The sequence below is a fragment of the Squalius cephalus genome, assembly GCF_949319135.1.
Source record: "Squalius cephalus genome assembly, chromosome: 13".
Lineage (NCBI taxonomy): Eukaryota > Metazoa > Chordata > Actinopteri > Cypriniformes > Leuciscidae > Squalius > Squalius cephalus.
This window is the reverse complement of record NC_137134.1, coordinates 9,459,110-9,472,957: the sequence shown is the minus strand read 5'-3', so window position 1 is coordinate 9,472,957 and position 13,848 is coordinate 9,459,110. Positions and strand designations below refer to the sequence as shown.

The 13,848-nt window shown below is 38.9% G+C and overlaps 1 long non-coding RNA gene across 2 annotated transcripts in view; it reads right to left on the bottom strand.

Moving 5' to 3' along the window:
* LOC307169331 overlaps positions 1-13,848 on the bottom strand; it is a 52,134-nt gene that overhangs the window by 11,748 nt on the left and 26,538 nt on the right. The window contains exons 3-4 of one of the 2 annotated variants that reach the window (XR_013823087.1): positions 2,354-2,377; positions 2,060-2,246 (exon numbers count right to left, since the gene is read on the bottom strand). This is a non-coding gene — a long non-coding RNA (uncharacterized lncRNA). Of the gene's footprint in view, positions 1-2,015; positions 2,247-2,353; positions 2,378-13,848 lie in introns of those variants that run through there. The other variant, XR_013823088.1, reaches the window with a different exon arrangement.

Below are 13,848 nucleotides of genomic sequence, written 5' to 3'. Positions count from 1 at the left end.
CCATTTCTCCCTGCGAGGAGTCCGGATTCCATCAATCACAGAGAAGCCAATTAAGAGCCTGGGAAGAATCTTTAGCAACACACTTAGGGACACAGTCACACTTCATGAAACCGGAAAAGAGTTGCACGCCTAGATTGCTGCTGTGGACAAGTCAGGGCTGCCAGAAAAGTTTAAAGCCTGGATTTACCAGCATGGCATCCTGCCGCAACTCATCTGGCCACTACTGGTTAACAATATGGGCTTTGTCGAGGGCTTTGAGAGTAAGATCAGCCACTCTCTGCGTAGGTGGTTGGGTCTCCCTCACAGCATAGCCTTTTACGGGAGTAAGAACAAGCTACCACTCCCCTTCAGCAGCCTGTCGGAGGAGTTCATGTTTTCCCAAGCAGGAGAGGTGCTGCTATACAGAGAGTCCACTGACACCAAAGTCTCCTCGGCTGGCATAGAGGTGAAGTCGAGTAGGCAGTCGACCAGGCTGAAGAGCGGCTGCGGCACGGTGTGCTAGTGTGGACAGAGACGTCAGGACATGCAAGGCTTGGCTGCATCCAAAGACCTCGATACGACAAGGCCCGGGGGAAAGGACAGGTGTCAATTGGTCCAAGAAGAAATTCGAGCAGGGGTGAAGGGGCAGGATGGTGGGGATGTGAAAACAAGGGGCGTGGACTCAATGGGAACAGTTGACGGACCATAAGATTTTGTAGTTGTGGAAAGTGGAGCCACACCGGATCCAATTCCTTATACAATCAGTCTACAATGTCCTCCCCAGCCCAACCAACCTCTTCTCCTGTGGACTGACAGACACCCCTGCATGCCCCCTAAGCCAAAAAAGAGGATCTCTAGAGCACATATTAAGCTGCTGCCCTAAAGCCCTGGGAGAGGGACGTTATCAGTGGCGGCACGACCAGGTGCTAAGGGTCATCGCAGAAGCCATCAGCACAGGGATCTCTCTCAGCAGGCACCAGCAGCCAGCACAGCACTCAATCGCATTTGTTAAGGCTGGAGAGAAATCACCACGGAGCACAAACTCAGCAATGGGACTTCTGGCAACAGCCCGGGACTGGCAGCTAAAGGTCGCCCTGGTAAGACAGCTCAAATTCCTAGTTTAGGCCTGACATGGTCTTTCATCAAGGCAGGTGGTCCTACTGGAATTGACTGTGCCCTGAGAAGGCTGAATGGAAGAGGCGTTTAAACGGAAGAGGGCCAAGTACGAGGAGTTGACAGGTGAATGCCGTAGCAGGGGATGGAAGACCCGCTGCCTCAGTATCGAGGTTGGCTGCTGAGGGTTTACTGGCCAGTCACTCTTCAGGGCCCTCAAGCTTCTGGGAATCAGGGGACTGCACAAGAAGAAAGCAAGAAGGAACATCACGGATGCCGTTGAGAAGGCATCTAGATGGCTGGGGATGAAAAGGGGTGATGGACCACATAAGCTATATATACACAATTCGGCGACTGATCATTCCTGGCTGGGTTGCATGGGCGAGGGTGTATGATGTTGAAAGACCCGAAACACCTGATGATGCTCTTCTACACCATTTATTAATCTTTGTTAATGTTAATTTCAACATTTACTAATGCATTATGAAAATCAAAAGTTGTATTTGTTAGCATTAGTTAATGCACCATGAACTAACATGAACAAACAATGAACATCTGGATTTTTATTAACTAACATTAACAAAGATGAATAAATACTGTAACAAATGTATCGCTCATGGTTAGTTACATTAACTCATGTTAACAAATGAAACCTTATTGTAAAGTGTTACTGAAAAACCTTTATATTTGGTTATACAGTAATATAATACAATATAAGGTAACAATGGAATTCTGGAAAATGTAAAATTTCAGCATTTCTAAAAATTAGGAAAAAAGAAAAAAGTGAAAAAAAGTTGCACAAACTAATTTTATGTTCTTTTTATTTATTTTATTTTTTGGTTCTTGGCAAACATATTCACTGTAATAAAAAAATCATACATATTCTCTAAACATTCTAATTAGAAGTTTAAACAGCAGGGGTCCATATATAAAAAGACCAAAGGTCAGATGAAATGCATTGCCATACCAACAATTGCTTTTCTCCTCAAGTGGCGTCCATTTCCTAGGTGCCCCTCTTAGGGTCCACTTCACTCTCGACTTTGTCCAATTGATCTTTGACCACAAGTACCACAAGAAGGCAATCAAAGCGTTTGGATTCCCGTCCAGCCCTGGAAGTATCCATTTGACAGCGCATCCGACCAAAGATCACTTAGCTATTAAAGTAGGACACAGTACAGAAAAATCTATGTTTAAATATTGGGAATATATGGCACCATGTTCCTCTGTGCTAAAAAAAATATTTGCATGCCAAGGTAATTACCTTTTTGGAGATAATCAGCAAGATCTGAAAGAAGACAGAAAGAAAATTGGCAAAGCAGGTTTTAATTAAAGAAAAAAATAATTAAGTCTTGCAAATAAGTGTATTAATTTATTTAACTCTCTATTGGATAAAAGAGAGATATTTCTTATTGAAATATTTACCATGTTACCTTAAAAGTCTCAGTTTTCAAACCCCTCAATGACTAATAACGGGGAAAAAAACGATGACATTTTTATGTATAAAAACTAAAACTAAAAACACTTACATTAAGCTATTAAGATAGTTTCTTTGCAATTAGGTGTATTTAGAATTATACCAATGCATTGCATTTGACAACAACATGCTTAAATTTTTAACGCAAAACCGCATGTGGCTTGTTGCTTTTTTAAAACCTTAGTGCCATTTACAACAAATTAAACCTTAGAAACTCAAATATACAACATTTAATCTACAAAATAAGAACCTCCAAAAAGCTGCCTTTTCCCCAAGCTATTTTTTTTCTCATCAAAGTTAGCCGAGCAGAGAGCAGCTAGCATCATTATGGCCAAAACTGTGTCACCAAGTGTGAACTCTTCATATCTGTGGTGAAATATGTTCAAACTTTAGGAGCCTTAGGGAGTTGTATCCCCTTTCGCCTAGCTAGAAGACTGTGAAATTGTGTCTCAGAGGTTTAAGAATGAAGAAAGTGTGAAAAGGGCATCTACAAAATCCAATTAACAGCAAATCAATTGAAAATAAACAGAAAACAGAATAAAAGCAGATGAGAGACTGAACTAAAAAGTAAAAGTCCAAAGGAAAATCATAATGAACCCTATTTACTTATTTCAAAATGCACAAAACTTACTTTGCTTGCAGTCACCAACGCCACTTCAACTACACAACACCAAAGGGAACAGCAAAAGTAATCAATGTTTTCAAACATGTTTCCCCAAACAATCTTTATCATTCATTGGTCAGATTAAAACATAGCCATTCCCCCCAACCTAAGCCATTGGTGAGTCAGTGTTGCTGTTGTCGGGCAGTTTAGGAGGCACAACCGAGGAAACGTTTTAAAAGCACCACACTTGTCATTCAACAAATAGCTTTCTTATAGTTGTCTCTTCATATTAAGCTGAGATATATTAAGTAATATTTCAACATTGAATAAATTACACACTACACATTTAAATGTACATGCGAGAGTTTTATTGTTTGGTACTTCAGGCACTGAGACAATCAAGTTCAGGTGTTGATGGAAAAGTCTGTTGCTTGTTCCTTACAAAGCATCTCCTATAAAGCTTTCATTCCAAGTTCATTCAGTTGTTCTTCTTGGACACAATGTTAAAAACTTAACATTTAACGTTATGCATTTTTAATATATTTCTATACAATTACTGTTAGGAGTAAAGTAAATCACAGAGGCTGCACTGCAACGAGCCAAACTGACATTACTGCATATATGCATACAATTGCAGACTTGTCTATTTTGGCATTGTCACTCGTCTCCCCAGACCTCAGGTTTGGGTCACTCGGTGCACAGCTGTTTTTCTGCATTGTTTCCAACATCTGCTGTTATCTCATTTGCAAATGTAATTGTGACAGTACTCACTATAGCACCGTGTAATTATCAGAGCCTGCGACAAACTATTTAAAAAGATGGGCTTTGTTACAGAAGATCATTATCTTAGAGATCCTAGTTGCCTCAAACAAAGCGACATTTAAATATTTAACTGCATGAAAATGGGCCTACAATAATAATTTTAAAAAATGGCAGAAAAGTATGACATTTTGTTCTGTGGATCTAATAGTCTTTGGTTTTCATATTTAATATTTCTCCCTTTTAGCATTCTGACTTCACAGAGAGTTCTGAAGGACTGAAATCCTTCAGTGTTAAATGTGTAATTTAATTGAAGTATGTGGGATTAACTGAGATACTCTTCATGTTGTTAAAATTAGGCACTGGTAAAGCATTCATCATCATAATACAATATAGTGGCTTTTGAATAGTTTACAATGGTGAAGCATGCTTTATAGTCAGCATAATAGTGTAGTTACCGCATCCACCAAGTAGGGGTTAACTGCCAAAGCTAACCATGCAGAAGTTGGTCATCCTGGTGATACTAGTGATGCCACTCCATATCTATGAGAGGAGAATACATTTTAATGAACTTCAGAAAAAAAAAAATGTTTATTTAACATAAAATTGACCCGTAACTGAATGCACAGATGATTCAAGAGTAACTGCTTACTAAGACACAAAAGGAGACATTTTAAAGAATCTTCATAAAGCTGTTTTTTGACCCCAGATTATTGGGAAGCACTATATTCCAAGTCTTCTGAAGCCATATGATAGCTAAAACTGGGAAACAGACCAAAATGCAAGCTTTTCCTACCTGAAAGTGTTTCCTCTGTAATGCTGTATGCTATAACTGACAAAAAAACATATTTTTTAACAAAGATAGGTTGCTAACTAAAGCTAGCTAGGTAATGTTAAACACCTAACTAGCCTCCACTAACCTGCACAAACCACAGCCCTGATTGCTTGCAATCATTTATTTTCTATCATTTCTTTTCTACAAAATTGCATAGGCTATACCACTTATCAGCCTCTGAGTGCATGGTAATTTAAAGTCCCCCTGTGGTGAAAATCAAGCTTTTAATGTTGTTTATATGTCTATGTGGTGTTTTTAATATGCTTTAAGACAAACCATGTGCAAATGCATCAGTATTTCCTCCTTAAAACTGCAGTGAACCAAAGACAGTCTCAAAAACACGGTTTGAAATCGCTGGTGTTTCTGACGTCACAAACTACCTTGTAACCAATCAGATCAATGAGTGATCGTCAACTAGTGGATCTCTGAGCTGGTGTGAGTGAGTGGAGGCGGGGCTCATTTGCATATTCATAGAACCGTGTATACTAAATGAGGCACCGGTGTAGAGTTACATTCAAGCTATTTTAAGGCATGAAGATGTCATTTTAGTGATCAAAGATGAGTTTTAAGGGATAGAATTATTGACTACAGGGGGACTTTAACTAACTTGCGGTTGATAATCACACATATGAAGTACATGCAGGTGAACTGAAAGTCTTAAACCAAACACAAAAGCTGACTGGAGGTCAAAACTGTATTTCTTATAGCTAAAATACTTGTTGATTACTCTGTTACTGTGCATTATCATCCAGGTGTACTTCATTCTTGTTTGTTTATGCTACAACAGCCTGCTAAGAAATGTTGCTGATCTATTATATCCATTTGTATCCATTATACCCATTCAATTAATTGTACTTTGCATCTTTCTATAGTTTGAAATGATGATAAATTGGTTCCTGGCAAAACATACAATTATGTAATGGAATATTTATATGTTGTGAAAAGAGTGGTACGTCCGAATTCACATTATTCATAAAACGGTAGGCGAAAAATACTTCTGGCGAGATTCTGAAGTGCACAACTAATGGACACTTTACTATCCCATGAGGCCACGGGAGAGGATTTGGGAATGGCAGAGAAGTGACACAACTGATGTGGCTAGGTCACATGACACTGACAACATGACAAATGTAGTATCCGGATAAAAAACAACAACAACAAAAAAAAACAATAAGTAAAATTTACTTAAGTTTTTACAAGCAGATTTTTTTAAAGTCCATTTCTGATATGGAATTAAGTCAAATTAACAAAGAAAATAAGTAACGTTACCGTGGCAAGTTAATGTATGAGTAATTTCTACTTGATTGAAGTTTACTTTGCAATAGTACATTTTCCTCAAGTATTATATCAGTGAATTAAGCCATGGGTTTAAAGTGTATGCTTTACTAGAACATCTAAGTTTCATAATGCAGTGGATATTGTATAGACAACATATATACATAATAGAAGTAATGCGGTACCCACCCGAACACAGAGACCTCAATACATGGTACACAATACACAATAACGGTAATATTTGTTGGATAATGTTTTTGTATAAATGTGTCATTTTGAGTAGAAAATGAACTCCAGATGTCACAAAACAGCAAGTTACTAAACCCAACAACAAAAGCAATGATAAATATAGTTAGAAAACATAAAAAAATGCAACCTTATTAATTATGCATGCCCCAGTGCATGATGGAAACACCAGTATCAGAAAGTTGAGTAGGTTTTACTTAAACTTTGTAACGTTGATATTTACGCTTTTATTTCTACAAGCTTAAATCGAGTGCTAATATCGAATTTACAAAGTTTTTTGTTTTATTATTCTTGCCTGTACTAACTTATTCAGGTAGAAATTACATTTGTTTTTTCTGTAGTATTTACTTCGCCACAGAATCATTTTCATCAGTGTACACATTCACACTATATAAAACATGCTTTTTTATTGGCAGTGAAAATGACTAATTCTAAAGTCATTCCTACTCAATTTCAGACGCAGCCCTATTGATTGTTAAAATGACAAGTAGCCCCGTCCCCAAACCCACGCCATTGGCAGAAGGTTGTCTCAAAGTTTTCTGATTGGCTAAGGTGCAGGTGACGCCCAGATTCTTTTCTGCCTTTTACAGGCTCTATGACCGCCATCGACACAAGTGTGATTTCTCAGGACACTTAATTCAGTGCTATCTATCAGATAGCAGGGACATTATATTCATGGAATTAAAAAAAATAAAAAAAAAACTGCTTACTTACAAACTTTCTTCCAACATGTTTTTTTCATTTCTTTTGTAGAATAAGTCAAGCAGTGAACAGCCTTTGAGGACAAAACTGATTAATTCCTCCCCTTGTGCTTTTACAAGCAGCGCCTCGGAGGACTTTTACTATAAACAGGAAGGCTGTATCTGCAGCAGCACACCAAATAACCCATCTGGCGTGTCCATGGAGCCCTATACAAAAAGACACTGCCTGGTCTACAAAGCGTCTGTTCAAGTGTATAAAACCTTGACATCCCCCCCAGCACAAACAATAAAATCCAACCATGTTTTCAATCCAACCATTAATCCACACAGACATCTTCCAACCACCATTAAGACAATCTAAATGTACATTTGATGTCTTTGTCAAAGCAGGTTTTATCTCAGGCTCCTTGTTGATGCCAAGAACTGAAGTTTTCCCTCAGGTACTCTTGCAGATCCAGCTGTTCTGGGGGTTGAACGGAGGGTTAGGGAAAAGAAAAAAAGAAGAAATGTCGATAACAATCAGTAACTATTGAATTTAAAATGTATCTTTTCACTGTAAATGTCTCATTGATGGGTGCCGTTTTAATGGTGCATTAAGGTGCCCATCTGTGCAGTGTGTGCACTGAACGGCTAATGGTCTGTAAAGTGTGTGTTTGTGTTACTGCATAAAGAGAAAACATCACAAGCCATCTTGATTACAGCACAGGAATTTACTGATCAAAGTCTATGTTAATCTAACCCAACTAGTTATCACAGACTCAGCCTTTAGGTGCTAATCATACCAGCTCTAACACGAGAGCGACAACTTTGAATCTGCATTAATTAGCGGTTGGAGCTGCAATGCAAAGAAACGCATCTCTTTGTTTCAGTCCAAGTAACATTTACCAATCCATTAAAAGCTTATTTGACTAGTCCTGCACATTGAAGCCTATGGGCCCTATCATACACACGGCGTAACGCAGCGCCAGGCGCAAAGCAAGTGTTTTTTGCTAGTTTCAGCCCGACCCAGTTATCATTTTCACGTCCTGCGCCACGTTGTTTAAATACGAAATGCATTTGCGCCCATTTGTTTGCGTGTTGCTATTTTGAGGCAACTGAAATAGACTGCGCCACTGACCAACAAAAACCTGGTCTAAAATCAATGGCGTAATATTTATTTATTTTTTGTCATTTAAAAAGCGCGTTAGTAATGTGCGTCCACAACGTGCGTAAACTTTGTCCAGTAGATGGTCTGCTTGCGTGCTTTAACCTTTCGCACAAGCAGATCCGTTTCCTCACTAGAGAAGCGTTCAGTTTTTCCACTTGCAAATTCCGCCGTGTAAATAGCAAATCCACCATGGCGCAACTGGCTTTTAAAGAGAATGGGAGATGAGACTCTGATTTATTGCATGTTACGCCCAAAACACACTAATTACTCATTAAGAGAACAGGGACAACCCTTTCAGATCATGCGCCGACCATTTTCCCCGTCGTTAAACTAGCAAAAGTGGATTCGGACACGCCCTAAGTGCACTTACACTTTAGACCATGCGCTTAGATCGTTAAAATAGGGCACTTTAAGTGCAAAATCTTCATATGAAAAACAACATTTCTGCAAAATGATATTACATTGCAAAATGATATCCATGCTAGTCTTTAGGGATCTTCATGGGGAAAGGTGGAGGAAATCGTTTGGGCATGGTGTTTCAGTAAGTTAACAATGAGTAACAGTAGACCCATCCCAAGTCAGTCTGAAGAAAGATCACACACAAAAAATTATTTAGTCACACTACTTTGTACTTTTGCCCACTGAGTGTATACTTGCAACATTTACGAGATTAACAGTGCCATGCTAACTAGCCAAATTCTGATCCCTTGATAAAGTCTAGTTGTGAAGGAATACACACATTAGAAGCTCTGAAGGATACTTACCAAAACTGAGCATCGACTGTATTGTGAGCATTGATTTTCCTTAGGTGAATCTCTTTATCTACTGTAGCTGGCCATGTTAATCTGCCCTTTCTCTAAATATGTGGACTAAATCGAAGCGAGAGTTTCCCCTTGACAAGAGTAGAAGGTGTCTCTTCAGGTTAGGGTTAGGGCATCCTTTCATTTCTGCGGAAGAGTTTCTAACTTGTTTAGCCAAGCAAAGCTGTGCAAGTTATCAAGGACAAGTCAGCAAGTCTCACACAAGCTTTGGGTTCAACATCAGATCTGCTGTCTGAACTGCAGTGGGAGTAGAGCACAAAGGCTGGTAAAAGGAACTGAATAACTCCTCCGTCTTCATCTTCTGAACAAGATCTTTAGTTGTTTCATTTTACATCAAGACATCTTGGTTTCCCTCGGGTTGGCCTCTACTATAAAGTGCTTGTTCCTCTAGCGACAAGAGGTGCGCGACTATCTTTGATGACAGAATCATAGTTCTCCCTTATTAAAAAGAAAGTAGAAATATTACATCGGCGTCAATGACAAAAGTTTCTTCTTCATAGACATAATTTTAATCATGCAGTCAACCAAGCAATCAACCAAGCAGCCTATACTTTTGTTTGCCAGATTACAACATGCAAAATTCATCTGTACCTCAGAGTGTTGTTCATAAAATTAAGGACATTCCCTATGACAACGTCAAGCATTGCACATGTCCACTGTCCTTTTTTTTTCAACAAACGTGGACCCTTTTCGTCAAGACTTGATGAATTCACAGCCTTGTCAGCAGAGTCTTGCATTTCCAGCCTCCAAGGCCAAGCTGTAGAATCCACTTCAAATAAAATATACTGTATGTTCCCTCTAGTTCATTAAGCAAGTGTGTGTGTTTTTTTGTTTTTGTTTTTCAGAACAGAAAAAATATATATGTTTGCAGCTAAAAAATTGCCATAAACAAGCTAATTGGTGGGATCTGTCGAGGTAAAAATGCATCTACTTTCAGTGAGCGTGCTACTAACATTTCACTCACTCTTTGAGTTAATTTATCATTTAGTTAATTTTTTGCTAATTATTGTTAAAGGGATAGTTCACTTTGAAATTAAAGTTTGGTATGTTTTAGCTTACCTCAAGGGCATCCAAGATGTAGGTGTCTTTTTTTCCGCAGTAGTTTCAATTTTGATATTTTTAGGTCAAACCGTTCTTGTCTGTCAGTCATATCATGCAGGTCTATGGTCACGGTCTCAAAGAGCATGCACAGAGTCCAAATTAAAACAATTCCACATCGTCCAAATTAAACAATTCCCCATCGTAAGTACACATTGATGGCCTAAGACACGAAACGAGCGGTTTGTATGAGAAAACGAACAGTATTTATATCGTTTTTAGCTCTTATAACACCACCACGTCCAAGTGATCTGAGGGCGCGGGCGCTTCCTGCTGTGTGACGTGTACGCAGACTGGTGCATAGATATATATACACTAGATGTCGCCTTAAAGACATTCGTTCCAATGAACTGCCGTAGACAAGGCGACACCTAGTGTATATATCTATGCACCAGTCTGCGCACACGTCACACAGCAGGAAGCGCCCGCGCCCTCAGATCACTTGGACGTGGTGGTGTTATAAGAGGTAAAAACAATATAAATACTGTTCGTTTTCTCACACAAACCGCTCGTTTCGTGTCTTAGGCCATGCATTAAATGACTGACAGACAAGAACGGTTTGACCTAAAAATATAAAAATTTAAACTACTGCGGAAAAAAAGACACCTACATCTTGGATGCCCTTCAGGTAAGCTAAAACATACCAAAATTTAATTTCAAAGTGAACTATCCCTTTAATGTTCTTTGCTAGTAGTATGGAGTGTTTTAGCTGTAAGCAGATTTAATCTATTTAAGCTTTGGAAACTGAAGGTGGACTTGAGTTACTTTTTGCTGTGTCCTTTGAAAAAAAAAAATGAATGGACTTGACTTGCAAGGTCACGATTTGTGGTCAATTGCTGCCACAGATGTGCTGGCTTCAAACTGTAATTGGTGAGAGACAACATGGCCTTGGTGCTTCCTCTGTTCCCTTGACAGTAAATCTTACACTGAAGAAACTTGAAATACTGAGTTACTGCCTTGTATCCATTTTTAGGTGTTCATTAACCTGAAACGGTCTGGATCGGGACCATTGAGGGGTGATTAATTCTTTTTAGACCCAAATCCCAATGTATAATCTAATTCTCAGGTTGGGTCTAATACAGTTGAGAAGAGTTCTCTTGCCATCTGGTTATTTTAGCTTGACCAATCCACAACTAAATCTGTGCCTGCAAAATTTTAAACTCCACAGATAAAAAAAAAAAAAACTTAAATGGCAAATTCGTCAAATTTTGATTCCAATTTTTTATTAATTGACTATATTGTCTGTTTTCTGTTCCCACTGTATATAAATACACATTATTATCCCTGTACTAGCAAGACTAATGGAAGCTGCAAAATAATAAAATGAAAATAAAATTACATAATGTGTATATGAGGGATCTTGTGTGAATATATATAGAGCCCTCATATACACATCATGTAGCCAGGTACAATAAAGTCAAGATTTACAGTGCTGTGACATTTTTAATATGAGAGTTCAATCCCTCGTGGTCTCAGAGAAACAGAGGAATAATTCTTCACTGCTATGAACTGCACTCCTTTTCTCATATTTATTTAAAATGTTATTCAAAGCACTTTCCATTCATATTTTTATTATAAGTATTTAAGAGGATCTCTGAACAAGCGTTGCAACTTTAGAAAACAAAAATGAAACTACCAAATGACAAACTCTGTTATAATTGCAAGCTAAAATCAAACAATGAATAATTTGACTGCACATAAAGTGTTAATCAGCTACTAAGTACACAAACCCTTTTAGAAACTACCTGAGAAATGTGTTATTAGTCGTGCCTGTAAGCAGCCATATTACTATTGCTCATATGTATTAGTTTTGCCTCATGAATCATTCTACATCATCTGTGTTATGCACATGAATGATACCTCAAATTGTGCTGAGGACTTATCAAACACTTAGACTTACATCTTATGAAAAAAAAAAAAAAAAAAAAAGGCGTGTGACGTGTACTCTCAGTTGTCTGTCATGGTAATTGACATTTATATGCTTAGTTCACTTTGTGCAAGTTTCTTTAAGTGTCTTCAGACACTTAAGATGTAAATGATGAAGTCACCATGGGACTAATATTATTAAGGTTGGATGGTTCAAGTAGTTAAAATCACATCTAATGGCAAGTGAGCTGTTAGGCCACATTATAAGACATTGCCCTGCATGATTACCTCATTTCTTTTGGGTTGTTGACTCTACATACTTTATTGATTTAAAATGTTTGCTTGTCACACGCACTCATAACATGGACTTTGTTTCCACACACTTGAAGATTTTAAGCCCGGTTTTGAGGCCGATTTGCATCCCCAAGCAATCAGGGGGCGTGACCCGATTCGAGGCTTGTCGCAAACGACTTTTTGTCCAAAACTCCTCAATTGTGTGGTGTCATTACAATTATTTTACTGTTCCCGATTGCGTCTCAAACAAAGCTCACGCAAGAAGAACCAGCTGACGACGTCCATCGTTCTGTCACATGCCTGTCCTGTCTTGTGCTGCACATGGGTGTTTTGTTATTTTGGGCCATGTGCTCGTGTCTATTGTCTAGCCCCTCCCATCTTGTTATCTGATTATTGGTTAATTTGTCCCACCTGTCTGTCTCATTACCCTCCTTTGTTTGTTCCCCTATTTAGCCTCCTTGTGTTTGTAGTCTTGTGCTGTTCGTTGTCCGTGTTTCTTGTTTCCTGGAGTTCCTGAGTTTTTGTGTTTGTACCGTACCTGCATGTCACTTATAAACTAACTCTGCATTTGTATCCTCGACTCTCGTTTACCATTCCGTGACAGAACGAACCAGCCAAGTATGTGGATACAGCGGAGTGAAATTTTTCCTCAGGGAGAGGGAGAAGGAGCCTCTATTTCCTTGCTGGAGTACTTTTCCAGATGCGCTCAAAGGACTTTGGAGGAGGAGAGTATCACGGCAGATGGCAGTCAGTGGAAGGGAAAGCCTTCGTCGCTGGTCCTGAAACGGAGGAGAGGTAGGAAGACTTCCTCCGTGCCTGTTCCGGTGGTCCCGAGTCAGGTGGTCCCGAGTCAGGTGGTCCCAGTTCCGGTGGTCCCGAAACACAGGAGGAGGAGAAAGGCTCCCTCCGTAACTGTGCCGGTGGTCCCAGTGTTAAGTTAAATCTGAAATTGAAGGAAAGAGGGAGAAATAAATATTCATCATTGTTTAATTAAAAGAACTGAGATCAAAATGGGTGCAGCCTATTGGCTGTGAGCACAGTGTTGCTGGAACAACCAGGGAAGCTGATTGGCCATTGAAACTCCACATGGCACAAAGGACCAGGTGTGTGTGATTGTCAGCATGCTGAGATCTTTGAGCAGTGGATATTCTTCTCCTACCTAAACTGGTGGATTTTGGAGATTACACAATCAAATGAGAAAGATTGGTAAATCAGCATCGGGTCAATTGAGTTGTTCAAAGACTACTGGGAAAAGCCAAATGTATTCATCAACTTGGAGTGCTACTGGTAGGACAAATATTCATTGTGTTTGAAAGTTGTTTGATGCTAGCATTTAGCATCTAGCATGCTAACTGAACATGTGCACTAGGTGTATTTGATTTTACATTGTTGTGGCTGTTTACAAGCTGCTATATAAACCGCAAATAGTTTAACAATATTGTACTTTTAATATCTCTGAATGTACATTTATTTATACTCTGTGTAGTGACTCATATATTTATGTCTTTCTATATAGGTTATTAAGCTAAGCATCTGAGATATTCATTGAAACAAGATCAAGTCATTGTGGAAAGATTTTCAATAAATTGATTTGATGAAGATTTCAATGCTTTGAGTTATTCCATGCACCCTCCTC